General features: G+C 40.6%; 1 protein-coding gene across 3 annotated transcripts in view; it reads right to left on the minus strand.

Moving 5' to 3' along the window:
- The window catches only part of ADCY7 (adenylate cyclase 7), a 59,104-nt gene that overhangs the window by 36,483 nt on the left and 9,864 nt on the right, over window positions 1-12,757 (minus strand). For 2 of the 3 annotated variants that reach the window (XM_054296256.1, XM_054296254.1), the window contains exon 2: window positions 4,598-4,750. The exons of the other annotated variant lie outside the window; for it this stretch is intronic. The gene's annotated coding sequence lies outside the window, so the exon portion shown is untranslated. The remainder of the gene's footprint in view (window positions 1-4,597; window positions 4,751-12,757) is intronic. 3 annotated transcript variants of the gene reach the window in all.

Raw genomic sequence — 12,757 nt, forward strand, 5'->3', positions numbered from 1 at the left:
GTTTTGATTTCCATTCCATCTTTTGTTTCACACAAATAACAACAATGTTTCTGAAATTACTTTAGCAATTTCCAAGACAAGAATGATTGCTGACTGTAATTACCCATTAGCAGATCCTAAAAGGGAATCAGGAATCTATAAACATGCAATAGAATAATTGAAGGAGATTAGTGGATGAATTATGAATCTCAGGCAAAAATAATCTCAGTCTAGCGGACTCCATGACTAGTTCAGTCTAGGAAATGAAATTCAGCAATACAAACACACACCACAGGAAATACCATTCATGTTGAAGACAACACTTCTTCCTTTCAGACTTTGCTTTCAAACACTACCCTGCAGCCACTTTAGCTTCTTCTACCCATGCAAAAGTACCGAGTGGAGAGCAGGTGTGCTTTCAATGATCTGTCTGCTAGCAGTGAGTTTCTTTACAAAGGTGAACCTTTTTTAATACATATTTTGAAGTTTTCATGTGAAATTTCACCTTCCTTAGTTACATTTAATTGTTGAAGGGCTTCTTCTGCAATACAGAAAAAAAAATCTTACTTACGTTCACCTTCTATTTTCTCAAAAAGTGAGCATACCCACTTCAACACATCAGCACCCAGAACTATATTTACATTAAAACACTAAATCAATACAAAATTAGTCCGTCATTTTTAAAAAATTGACACATCAGAGTAATCAGTGACACTACATCACTTAGGGTTTGCCCTTGAACGTTGAAAGCCACAGCAATGATAGTGCTGAATGAGCTGCAAAGAAAGCATGGAAACTGAACTTTTAAATTTACATTCTTATTTCAGTCGATTGCTTCTTCTCATAATGTTTGCTCTCCAGTGCTATTTAAAGTAGGAATAAGTAACAAGTTGTTTCATTTGGAAAGAGTTTTTCAGTCTCCTGTACAAGTGGAAGATGTGAAATAACAGAGGCTGTGGTTTCATAAGCACCACCAGCCAGCCCTGGCCAGGCAGAGGAGGAGGAGGAGGAAGAGGAGGAGGAGGAGGAGGAGGAGGAGCTCTCACCCAGCCAGAGCCCCCATCCTGCACCAAGCTCCTGCTGGGCTCTCTGCAGAGCCCACTCACCGAACACAGCATGGAGAGCCAGTTTTGGCAGGACACTTCCCTCTGGGGTGGGGGAGTGCAGCAGGTAGCAGAGGCACAGATGAGCTCCTCAGCTGGCCCTGGGTTTGGAAAGGAAGAGCAAACCACAAGTAGGAAAGCAAGCACAGCAGTGAGCTCTTAAACTGACCCATCACTTCTCACAGGTCCACAGCCTAAGGAAAGAACATGAATACCACTGCTAAAGCTGGGGGCAGGGGGAGGGTGCTTGTTGCTCATTTTTAAATACCACTGTTATTACAGGATGTGCTTTGAAGAAAAAGATTACAGTCACAGAAAGAAATCTCTGTGCTACTGATCCAGGTAGGACAGAAAATGGTGACAGAATATGGTTCAGAAAACCTTTTGGTAATTTAAGAGCTCACAAACCAAGTCAGTAGAACACAAAGAAGAGTCCATATAACCAGACTGCTGCAACTGAACTACACAGGAGAGTTTACTACTGTTCTAAGGAACTTTTTACTGAGAAAACACATAATGGTTCAACCAACAAATCTATTAAGCCTTATAATTAAGTGCTGGGTCTGGCTCAGCAGGGTGGGGGAGGAAGCAGCCCTTTTATAATACTGGTTTTCATAAGCAGCAAACTCCGGGGTGTAAAAAGAGACATCACACCAGAAGGGAATTGAGCTGTGCTTTGCATCTTTCAAAACCAAGGTGTGTGATTATTTCTTGACTTCCTGACCCCCTGTCAGATCTTACAGATAGACTTTTTGACTTTAGCTGATCTAAACTTGAACTTACCACTGCAAAAGTCAATATTCCCCTTACACTTTCAGTTTTCATATCTATTTAAAATTCATGTCTTTGAACACAGTGTCCTCAGAAGCCAGAATAGCTTTTCACTGAGTAATTTTAGTTTAGTTATATCAAAAGCAGTGTGCTTGTGCCATTACTCAAAGTACTAAGACCTCTAATATTGAGCTATATAAACTGCAGGAAAAAAAACCCTGAAACACAGACCATTAAACTTCAACACCATGCAGAAAAATATTTTCAGCTAAGACAGGAACAGGGACAGAGTCTCTGTGTGTCTAAGCCCCAGTAATTTCTACAAGAATATCCCTGATTTTCACAGAAAGTAAAACTCCTGACATTTTCAGAGGATCTATTTTTTAAGGAAATAAAAAAAAGCATCACACTAGGTAATACTGAGCCTTTACTGAAATCAGCAATGAAACAAAAATTCAAGAAAGGTGAACATTTTTTTTTTCAGGCATTACCAAATTATAACAATAGTATAACAAATTATAACAAATAGCAAACAAAAAGCTCAGGCTGACAAGATTTCTAAGCTCAATATAGTTCATTACACCTAGAGTGAATTCTCTGTCACCTGTTTGGCAAAATTTTGAATATGCCTCAGATAATCTATTTCAGTAAAGCAGTCAAGAAGCAGAGATGTGGCAGGGTCAGACTACCAAGTTGTAACTGGAATCTTCTATCACTAGATACAACAGATGTGCAAAAAGAAAAAATTACAAAATATTTTAAAAAATCACTGTGAAAAAGAGTGTAATGGGCATAATACATTGCTCTTTTTATTTTTTTTTTCTTTTTTTTCTGTCCCACAAAGTTATTTGAGGGGAATGCACAGTTCAGTACAGAAACCCAATGCTATTTACCCATGTCTAGGGTAGATAGTGTATTTGCACAGAGCAGGTGCAATCACAATATGGCAGGGACAGGGCAGGAAAAAGATAACACCTGCCCTGAGTAAGATAAGAAATCACTTCCCATTTCAGTCAGGTCCATCTAAAACCAGTGAAAGAGAGAAGGAGGCTCCTCTCTCTCCTCCCTACAATATTCCCACCCCACTGAAGTGAACAGAAACACAAACTGGCATCTGAAATTCAAACAATGCATTGATATCAACAACAACTTTGGCTTCCTTGATTTTTCTTTTTGTCTCAGGCTAATTTTTACAGAGCCAAGTATTTTTCTTAAATGTTTTTGCCAAACATAGTGTTGTTTCTAGCTGAATTTCTGCTCACTCGCCTCTTCCCTAACAACCTCATCTCTCCCAGGCCGAGAGATGGACACAGAAAGAATGTGACTGTGCCTCAGTACCTGGAGCAGGGCACTGCAGGGTGGTGCTGCAGCACAAATATTTTTGTTAATGTATACAATGTCCTTTACTAAAGCAAAGCCTTCATACAATTTAAGGAAGAAGGGGGAAGGTAAGGAGACAGAAATAATGACAATAAATCCAATCCCCTTTTATTTAATGACTAGTACTTCAATACTAAGTCCTACCAAATACCTGTTTTAAAAATCTTATTTCTCTATACTATTGAGTACAGGGAAATTTTAATGTTCCCCAAAACTAATCATGCAACATTTGTTACACCACCACATCCGTACTTCACAGCCAAATAAACTAAAAGTAACACTTGCAATAAGGAAGTTCCCTCCCTTGGAGGTTAAATACTAAAAACACCACCAAAGAGACAGACTTTTCTGATGGAAGCATTGTTTCTAGAGGCATACCCTACCTCAGGACACAAAGCTGTCAAACACCCACAACTCTTTTTAAAAAACTGTTCCAAAATGCAGTACCTGGTTTTGGAAAGGTCCTTGGTGGAGTCATTCTGAAATAAAACAATAATAAAGGACTGAAAACCTCAGAAATCTTCTCTTTTCAGTCTCACTTGACAGCAACACACTAAAAAATTGTTAGGAGTTGCACACATATTTTTCATTGACCCAGACAAAGGGCCACAGGAGCCAAGCATTCACAAGGGCCTGGTCAGGTGCTTTGGATCACAAAGAGGGAACCATGGGAAGCAGTGAGAGCTGTCCAGTGACAGCCAACATGCCTCATGGAATTTTGTTTCCACACTAAGTTCTGATTGTCTACTAAGATACTAAAATGTCTGAACACAGATCTAATCACTATCACTCTTCTTGTTTCATCTTATCTTTCATCTTGCCATTTCCAAAGATTGTTTGACAGCCATCCCCAATGCCAAGAGGCCACTTGCACTATGCAAAGCACTGACTCACCAGGGGAAACGGGGATATCTCACCTGGCACAGCTAAAACAAAGCAGGCACTTGCAAATTAAATTCTCCTGAAGCAGCTTTATCCTTTGGATTTGCTGATACTAAAGCCAGTTAATGAGTATTAAAGCAGAACTAGTTAATTCCAGACCTGAAATAATACCACAGACATGGCAAATCTTCAGGATGTGGCAGAAGTCACTTCCCAAAAGAGCCTGCAGCTGGTGCCTCACAGCCCCAGGAGGTTTACAGGAGAACCTTCCAAACTGAGGCATCTCTAACGCTGAGTGAAGGCTGCCCTGCTCAGTGCCCAGCCAGCCCCAGGGCTGGGAGTTCACCCACCCCAGCAGCACTGGGAAAGCATTTCCACCTCATCTCCACCTGCACTGCAGTGCTGAGCTGTGCACAGCAGACTATCCAGGCTTTTATTTACTGGGACCACTGCTAACAAACCCATGCTTGTTGTTTGCTTACCATTACAGGACACAGGATTCATTGGCAAAATCCATATTTCTCCACTCCATCATGGTCTGTTCCATCGTTTTCAAATTCCTACAGAAGAGTGAGTGCAGCCCACCCAGGTTAAATACTTGACACTAAATCTTTTGATGTACCACACGTGGGAGCCTGCAACAAGACAGGGAATCTTTACTCCAAGGACCACTGTAGGCATTAGTAATGCTTTATTTCTTCCCTTCATAGTTAAAGGAAGAATAATCTACTCCATCTCCATCATACATTTTATGAACCTTTACTCAGACAATCAGCAGAAGAAAAAGTATTTAGCTGTATTGTGACATGAATATAACCTGATTGAAACAATCACAGCTGGAAATTTCTGAGAAGAAGGCTCAAGAGTGATGAGAGGCACTGTCTTTATGCTAACTGATCCCAACATTTTTTCAAGCAAGGCCTGCATGACAGCAAAGGGAACTCTGCTAAAAATAGGATAAGAATGTTTAACTAACTTTCACAGCATCATAGGTAATGAAAGTTCTACTTTTCCAGTAAGTTTTGTTACACATAAGATCAAATAGCAGCAATTTTAAAAAAAGACACACCATGAAGGGTAACTTAAATTTAAAACTATATAATTCAAAACCATTTAAAATATTGCAGATCAGCAAATATGACAATATGGCAGGAAAGCAGCTGGAAAAAAACCCCAAAAGCACACCAGGAAAACATTCCTTCCCTGGACCTTGTAACTCTGGATAAAGACTTGTCTAGTGCTTGTGTGGAAATGAAGAGATTCTGACACTAAGTTTGCTTGTCTTGGAGTACCAAAGGGCAGAAGTGCATATTCCTAGGATGCTGTGAGCAGAAAATTGTGTCTCCATTTAGATAGATGACAAAGACATGGTTGGGTATCATCCTTGAAGCCAGTGGACCAGGTATCTGGTAGGGGAATTCATATCACACATAACAGCTCCTGGCTTTGTCTCACTCTCTTCCTGCTTTATCCTCTTCATACACATTCTGGGAACAGCTCTTCAGATGTGAGAAAATGCCAAAGAAGTTCAACACCTCAGCACAGTACCAGGCTCTGGCAGGAGCCCTGGCTCCTCACTGTTCCTTGTTGGAATCCAGTGCACGCTCACCAGGGGCACAAACCAAGAGGAGTAAATGGTTACACAGAAATGTTGAACAGTGACCCAAAGAGAGGCCCAGAGCAGGAAATCAGAATTAAGATAGCACTGAGGAGCCTGATTCAAGTGAAATAGCTGTGCTGGGAAGAGACAGTATCAGCATCAACTTCACTGCTCATCCCAAAGCTCTGTCCCTGGGGATCCACTCTGGAAAGCAGAAGGCAAAGGAAACTGCCAAATAATCAGCATAAAATTAGAGTGGATGCAAAGTATTGTTACACAAAAAGAATTGAAGTAAATCTACTGCCATTTTCTGTTAATTTTTGCTAAAATATACAAACTACTTGAACCAGCACTCAAAACAGGCACTACACTCTGTCACAGTGGGTTAAATGTCCAGCCCACACCTAAGTCCTGGGACAGCTGTGGCCATTTCCATTAGATTTTGGCCAGGAGTTAGCTGTACCTAGCCAAGATCTACATGCATCAGCATTCACAAAAGTTGGGTGAAAGATGGAAAAGATTGTTATGTAAAAGGTCAAAACCCTGACAAAGGCTTTTGGGAACCTTGGAGAGAGATGAGAAGAAAAGCCACAAGAGATCTCAGAGAATTCATCTGAAAAGGCAGATGTGAATCTGCTGTGTCTGTGCATGCGTGACAGCAGATAAAAATTAAACTTTGTTAAACCTGTTACATGTACAATTTGGAATGCCCAAAAGAGCTGCTGCTTTACTTTCACTGTGTCACATATCCAGCACTAAGGATGAGTCTCTGATAATCACAAGAGATACCTTGTGTTCCTTTGAAATGGACCTGTGTCATCTGGAGAGCAGCACATGGGGAGGATGCTGAATAGTTAGAGCATCCCAGAAATATCAGAGTGCTTTTAGAAAAAAAAAAACTGTGACAGTTTTTAAAAATCACCCCATGCTTATGAAGGTGCTTAGTTGTAATTCATACTTATAACACACCTTAGAGAATTACAATGTGATTTGGAGAATTAATGTAATGACTATACCAAGCTGACAAAGTTTCACTGACTTTGACTTTTTTTTTTAAATTTTTTAAATCTATGTCTAAAAGCATTATTTTGTCCAGAGCCCTCAATAAACAGTTATATGCAAGATTCCTTTCAGTTACAGAGGGATGAAGGTGCTGCTCCCTAGAAGTGTCCACAGGATCAGATCCTGGGGATATTCCTGTCCTACACAGACATTATAAACAAAGATAATGCACAGGAGAAATACTTCACATCAAAATGTAAAGAGAAGAGAGTTAAAAAAGAAAAAGGTTCTCTGTGTTTGTAACTGAAGTTCCTCAGAGGCACAGACCAGTCTGCTGATAAGCAGCAAGTTTCCGGCAGTAAAGTGATACACAAAGTACTTGGAGCCAATTTTTGATCGGCAAGACAGACAAGCCTCTCTGCATTCAGCACTCACCACAGGCACCTATTTCCCTAGCAACAGCTTGTGGGGCGCTTTCATTTTGACTGAAGAACATTTAACCAGTTACATTATGAGCCCTGCACCTTGCTGCTACAGCAGCAGTTGCCTTTCACACCTACCAAATTGTTCTTTGTGTGGCATTGAGCTGCTGGATCAATGCAGCACCTGCAGCACAGATTTGCTTTACCATGTTTTGGTGGTTTGGGGTTTTTTGGTTTTTTAACTTTCTGAACTTTATCAAGCTAAAACTGGTCAAAAGTGGAAAAAAACCCTCAAAACTTTACAGTATTAAAAAAGGTAACTTAGTTACTTTGTAGCAACCCTATTACTTTCCAGATGTTTCCTTTGTTTGAAGTCTGGAGTATTAGAATACAGAGAAGTACACAACTACAGTAGTGTATGTAACAAATACAGTCCTTGATTAATGTTAGGGAGACTTAAATCAACCAAAGGAGACAGAAAATGTACCAAAATAATAATGCAACATCAACTATTCACCATCAGATTAAATGGCATAGTGAGGGGTTTTTTTAAGTGCCAACAACTGAGAAATTACAATCCAGGAAGTAACCATTCAAAACTAAGAACAAGCAATATCTTTCAATGAAAATGTAATTGAGCTACACAACTCATCCATCCCAAGTTTATCTTTAGATGCTGAGGAAGGAAAAAACAAATTTTCATGAATACTATGCCCCAACAAAATACAAACTACTAATGGCCATAAGCCATAGCCTAAAGATCCAACCTCAGGTAGTTTACTAAAGACAGCCATGATTCACAGAGCTTGCATTGAGCACAGAGCCCCAAGGAAAAAGCCAGCAGCTACACACAAGGAAAGTGCTCAACCAAAACCCATGTATGAAGCACGTCAGGAGCAGGTCTGGGAAGAGGAGCCAGAGTTGAGAGTTCACTGGTCAATTCCTCCCTGGTACATCAGGGAGCTCCTGTAGAAGCACAAATCACCCATTTAATTAGTGTCAGCCATTCAAAATTACTTCTAACTCTCACTGAAGTTGTTCAGCACAATTTAAGAGCAGGCCTGAGAGTCAACTATTGCCAAAAGCACAAGAACATTATTTCAATAACCACATCCTGTAGTTAAAACACAGTAAATTCCAGAGCTATTTTCCTCCCTTGTAATCCGATATTTCCATCTTGTGAAAATACAAATTCTCAAAATCTTCTGAAGCCCTTAGCCCCTGTGTGAGAAGGACAGCTAATGTGTTTAAAGGAAAGAACTCAAATTCATTTCTTTCCTCTCTCCTATGGATTTGCTCCTGGCAGACTCCAAGTGTGTGGTACCCCCTTTCTTCTCTCCTGAAGGAACTGACCTAATACCAATATCCAACCACAAAAGGTGCAAACAAAATAAACGAATACTCACAAGACATTTTAGGAATATTTCCAAGGAATAGTTCCAAGCTTATAAGATGCAGATAATTTTGGGCTATAAAAAGTTATTGTAGCAAACATCTTTGCTGGCACTTAAATATTTGCTGGACTTTATTCTCATGCTTCCAGAAACATATAATTCCTGGAGGAGAATGTCTGTTCAGCTGTGGCAGGAAGCACAATGCTGGGCTTTAAATATCACATAAAATAATAATTAAGTTATTGTGTAATAGCATTATATTTTCAAAAATAAATATATAATTAGATAAGAATGCATAATGTTAAGGATAGCAGAATGCCCATGCTTCAGCTCCCACTGTCAGACATGGTGGTTACAGAAACAACACAGCAACCAGAGCTGTAAATTCACTCACAGAACCTCCGGGGATCCCTTAACACCAGCTTTTCAGCAGCAAATGGAATCAGCCCCTCTGAGCAATGGTGTGACAGAAGAGGGGATGGAATCACGAGGTTCCTTTCATCCCTGTCACGTGGCTGAAACCCCAGCAGTGTTTCTGAGGTGCAGCTGTGGCTGACACTGCCTTATTGCCCAGGTACAGCTGGGTACCTGCCCGAGCAGCACACCTGACCCACAGGGGAGCCCACGTGTGGAACAGGAGGTGTCTGGGATGTGCTCAGCTGCAAACAGCTTCACACCTACTCATAAATCACCATCCTCCCTACACACAGGGTTTAGGTCAGTTTAATGAACAGAAACAGGAAGTTTTGCTATTCATTTTAAAGAAATAAAATTATCACAGATCCTGCTTCTGGCTCCACAACTGGGGTGTCTACAGTAATATTTGCTCAACAAGTTTCTCCTCCTCTTCCCTCTTCCTCCCCACCACTTATTCCTATCTTGCTGCCACACCATTCTTTCAGTATGTGCATGTCACTGTTTCTAGGACTACAGATCAACACAAAAATAACCATTTGTCTCTCCTAGGTTTTGCTCCTTTCTGCCCAAGAGGCAGACAGGGACAGTGATGGTGCACAGCAGCTTGGAGGGCAGCTCAGCCAGCACAGCTGAGAGCAGATGGCTGCAGAGCAGAGGCAGAACAACGAGGTGACAGCAGGAATGTGCTCCTCAGCCCAAGTCAGAGGGAGGAAGTGTGCTCCCACATGTGCCCCAAGATGAGGAACAGCCCAGAGAGATGCTAGGCAAGAGCCAGGAACAGAAGAGATCAGCTCCTCAGGAGAAAACAGACCTCTCAATGCCTTTGGCACCAAGCAAGTAGTCAGGGTGGTCTGAAATTCTCTATTTTAACACATGACAAAAGCCATTAACAGTTCAGTTATGCACAGTCTGATCTGCAGGAAATATTCAAGACTGTAAAAAACAGAGACAGATAAATATATGCAAGTAGGGAAGACTCACTGCAGTCAGATTGGCTCACCCCACCTCTGAAAGCTGAATGAGGAGATCCAAGATGCATTCCCAGGGTGGGGAGGAGAGCTGTAATTGCATCATTTTTCTAGATGAGCAGTGTCAACAGCTCTGAGTGAGTGCTGAGCCCGTCAATGCCCTGTGGAGGTCCCTGGGGCACGGTGCTATTGGAAGTGATGACTTTCACAACAGGCTGCTGAGCAGGATCCAGACACAAATACGCTTAGGAGAGAAAGAAGAGCTGCTACTTTATTTTTCTGTAAGAGCAAGAACACACTGCCAGTACTTTGGGCAACTTCCAGCAGCCAAATTACTGTTAATGTCCAGAACACTTTCCACTTTTGTCTGGGAGCTTCCAGGATGAGTAAATAAGGCCTCATGTACTCTTATTTCTATCAACATTTCACAGAATGAAAAAGCCAGAAATAAATCAGACTTGCTAGAATCACCCTGTGAGCACCACTCACATCTTTTGACTGCCAGGTTTATGCTTCCACCAGTAAACACACTTCAAGTCTGCTACCTAAAAACGCAGTCATTTCACACAGAGAAAAAAAAAGATGCTCTTCCCTTCCAACTTACAATTTTTGCATGGCAAGAAATACACCAAAAGGAAGAGTTTAGCTCACTCTTTTAGACAGAAGTGAGTTAAGCATACAAACAGAAAAAACAGCAATCATTTGTGACCAATTTGTAGCTTCTAATATGCTTTTTTATCTTGCACACCTTCTAGAGGCCAATCTCCAAACCAAGTATTTTTTGCATTTGATTACCAGCCTCAAAAGACCCATGAGTTCACAGTGAGAAAGAAAAAGCCAAACATTTACATTTTTAGAGTGTTTCTGATGTAGCACAATCTGCAAATATTTACAAACCAAACCCCACACACTAACACTTCATTTATTTTTGTTGGTTATAAATCAATTTCAACAAATGAAGCAGAAACCACTAACATACAATATAATGCACAATATGACAAACGCCATATTCATATTTATCACTGAGTCAGCCCACTTCATCCAGGAACTAACATCCAAGTGTTTCAGGGTAGGGAAAATCATATGTAACCCTTCAGTGACCTTACCTGTGCATGAAACAGGCAAATCTACATTTCCAGGCACTCTATGTATTACATACTGACATAAAAATGCTGTAACATTCATTTAAATCATAAAACAATGGTTTACACCCAACCTTCTAGTACTTGATCACCATGCTAAGCCTAAGCGTACAGACCTAAAACAAGGAAGAGAAGGAATAAAATGTAAGTGAAAGTGACTGGTAGGTTTTGTTTTTTGTTTAAATCCACTCCTTAAAATGACTGCTAGCAGTTACTCTGTTCAGGCACACACACATTGGACTATACCAATAATTTCATCAGTGTCTAATTGCTCAATATACCTATAAGCATATATAAGCACAAAGAAACCCAAGATGATAAAATAAGTTGACATTAATAAGCAAACAGTCAAAACTTAGGTCTCAAAACACCAATTGCTCCACAGCATTTTTACGAAAAGACACTCAAAGTGTCTTTTGAAACAAAACACTGAAAGTGTTCAGTGACAAGCATAGAAAAAGGCTTTCTATATCTTTCACACAAGCTCCCAGCTTTAGGTGGAGTTCATAAAAACGTGTGTGGGGGAGGCAGCAGATCTGCAAGAAATGTGCAGAAGTTCAAGTGACGTTCAAAGAAAACCAGTGGGGTACAAGAAAAAAGTGTCCCATTAGGAAACATACCATACACTGTCATCTGCAGACGTCAAGCACAAATTCAGAAAGCATTAAGACAAGTTTTATATTTAGACACTGGCTAGTGTCTAAATATGATGAACATGGAAACCTACACTCGCTGAACTCTCCACCCACACCACTGACTTATGAAATCCTGATTTCCTAGACAGGATGACAAACAAAGTAAAAGTAAAATCAAAGCTGCACATTAAACAAACTACATATAAGAGAGATTTTACATGTACTATGAATACTAGAGGTCCACTTTACCAACATCATGGCTGGAAACAAATCCTTACCGTGAACATAAAGCAAGGACTCAAATCAGCCATAATAAACAAAGCTTAAGATTTTGTAAAAACATATATTCATAGCAGCAAATATAGTAAGTAACACATCAATTTTTCTAAGTGGTGTTAGATTTTATCAATTTCCTTTAACGTTTCCTCCTTTGGCTGAGACGAATGTGGACGTTAGCACAAACTGTGGCTCCCAGGGGACGCTGACAGGGCCGTGCATGAGTGACCTCCCCAGAGCCAGACCAGTACCAGAGGGGCTCCCCCCTGCAGCTCTTGGCTCCTGCTCTGAGCCCTTGGGTGATTCTCCCAGTTTGGCCTGGTTTTATGACCCTGCAGAAAGGATCAGGAGGAGGTCAGTCTGAGGAACGGGGATGATTCAGTCAATGACGCAGCAACAAACTCAGACTGAGGGTCAAGAAATCCCAAAGAAGAAAAGGCAGATTCTCATTCTGGCAGCAGTCAAACAAAAGAACAGCCAGGAAGTTCATCAATAAAGGCAGATTTTTGTGTCAGTACTCTGGCTCTGAGCTGGCAGTATGTCTAGTTCTGACCTGAAAATAGTCTCTTGCACAAGCAAACTACAGTACAAACCCAAGGTAGCTGCATCAATACCAAACCCTGTGGCACAGTCCAGAAACAGAGAATATCATCTTCACCATATATTGTCTCAACTAGTATGCTTGAAACTATTGGGAAATATATGTAAAAAACTCAAGGTCCTAAGAAAGTCTTGAAAAGTTTGCTGACTTCTCCATTAAGACAGGAAGGCAATTATAAGAATGTT

This window comes from Melozone crissalis, unplaced genomic scaffold, assembly GCF_028551555.1.
Source record: "Melozone crissalis strain CALT ecotype California unplaced genomic scaffold, PUWL_Pcris_2 ptg000007l_1, whole genome shotgun sequence".
NCBI lineage: Eukaryota > Metazoa > Chordata > Aves > Passeriformes > Passerellidae > Melozone > Melozone crissalis.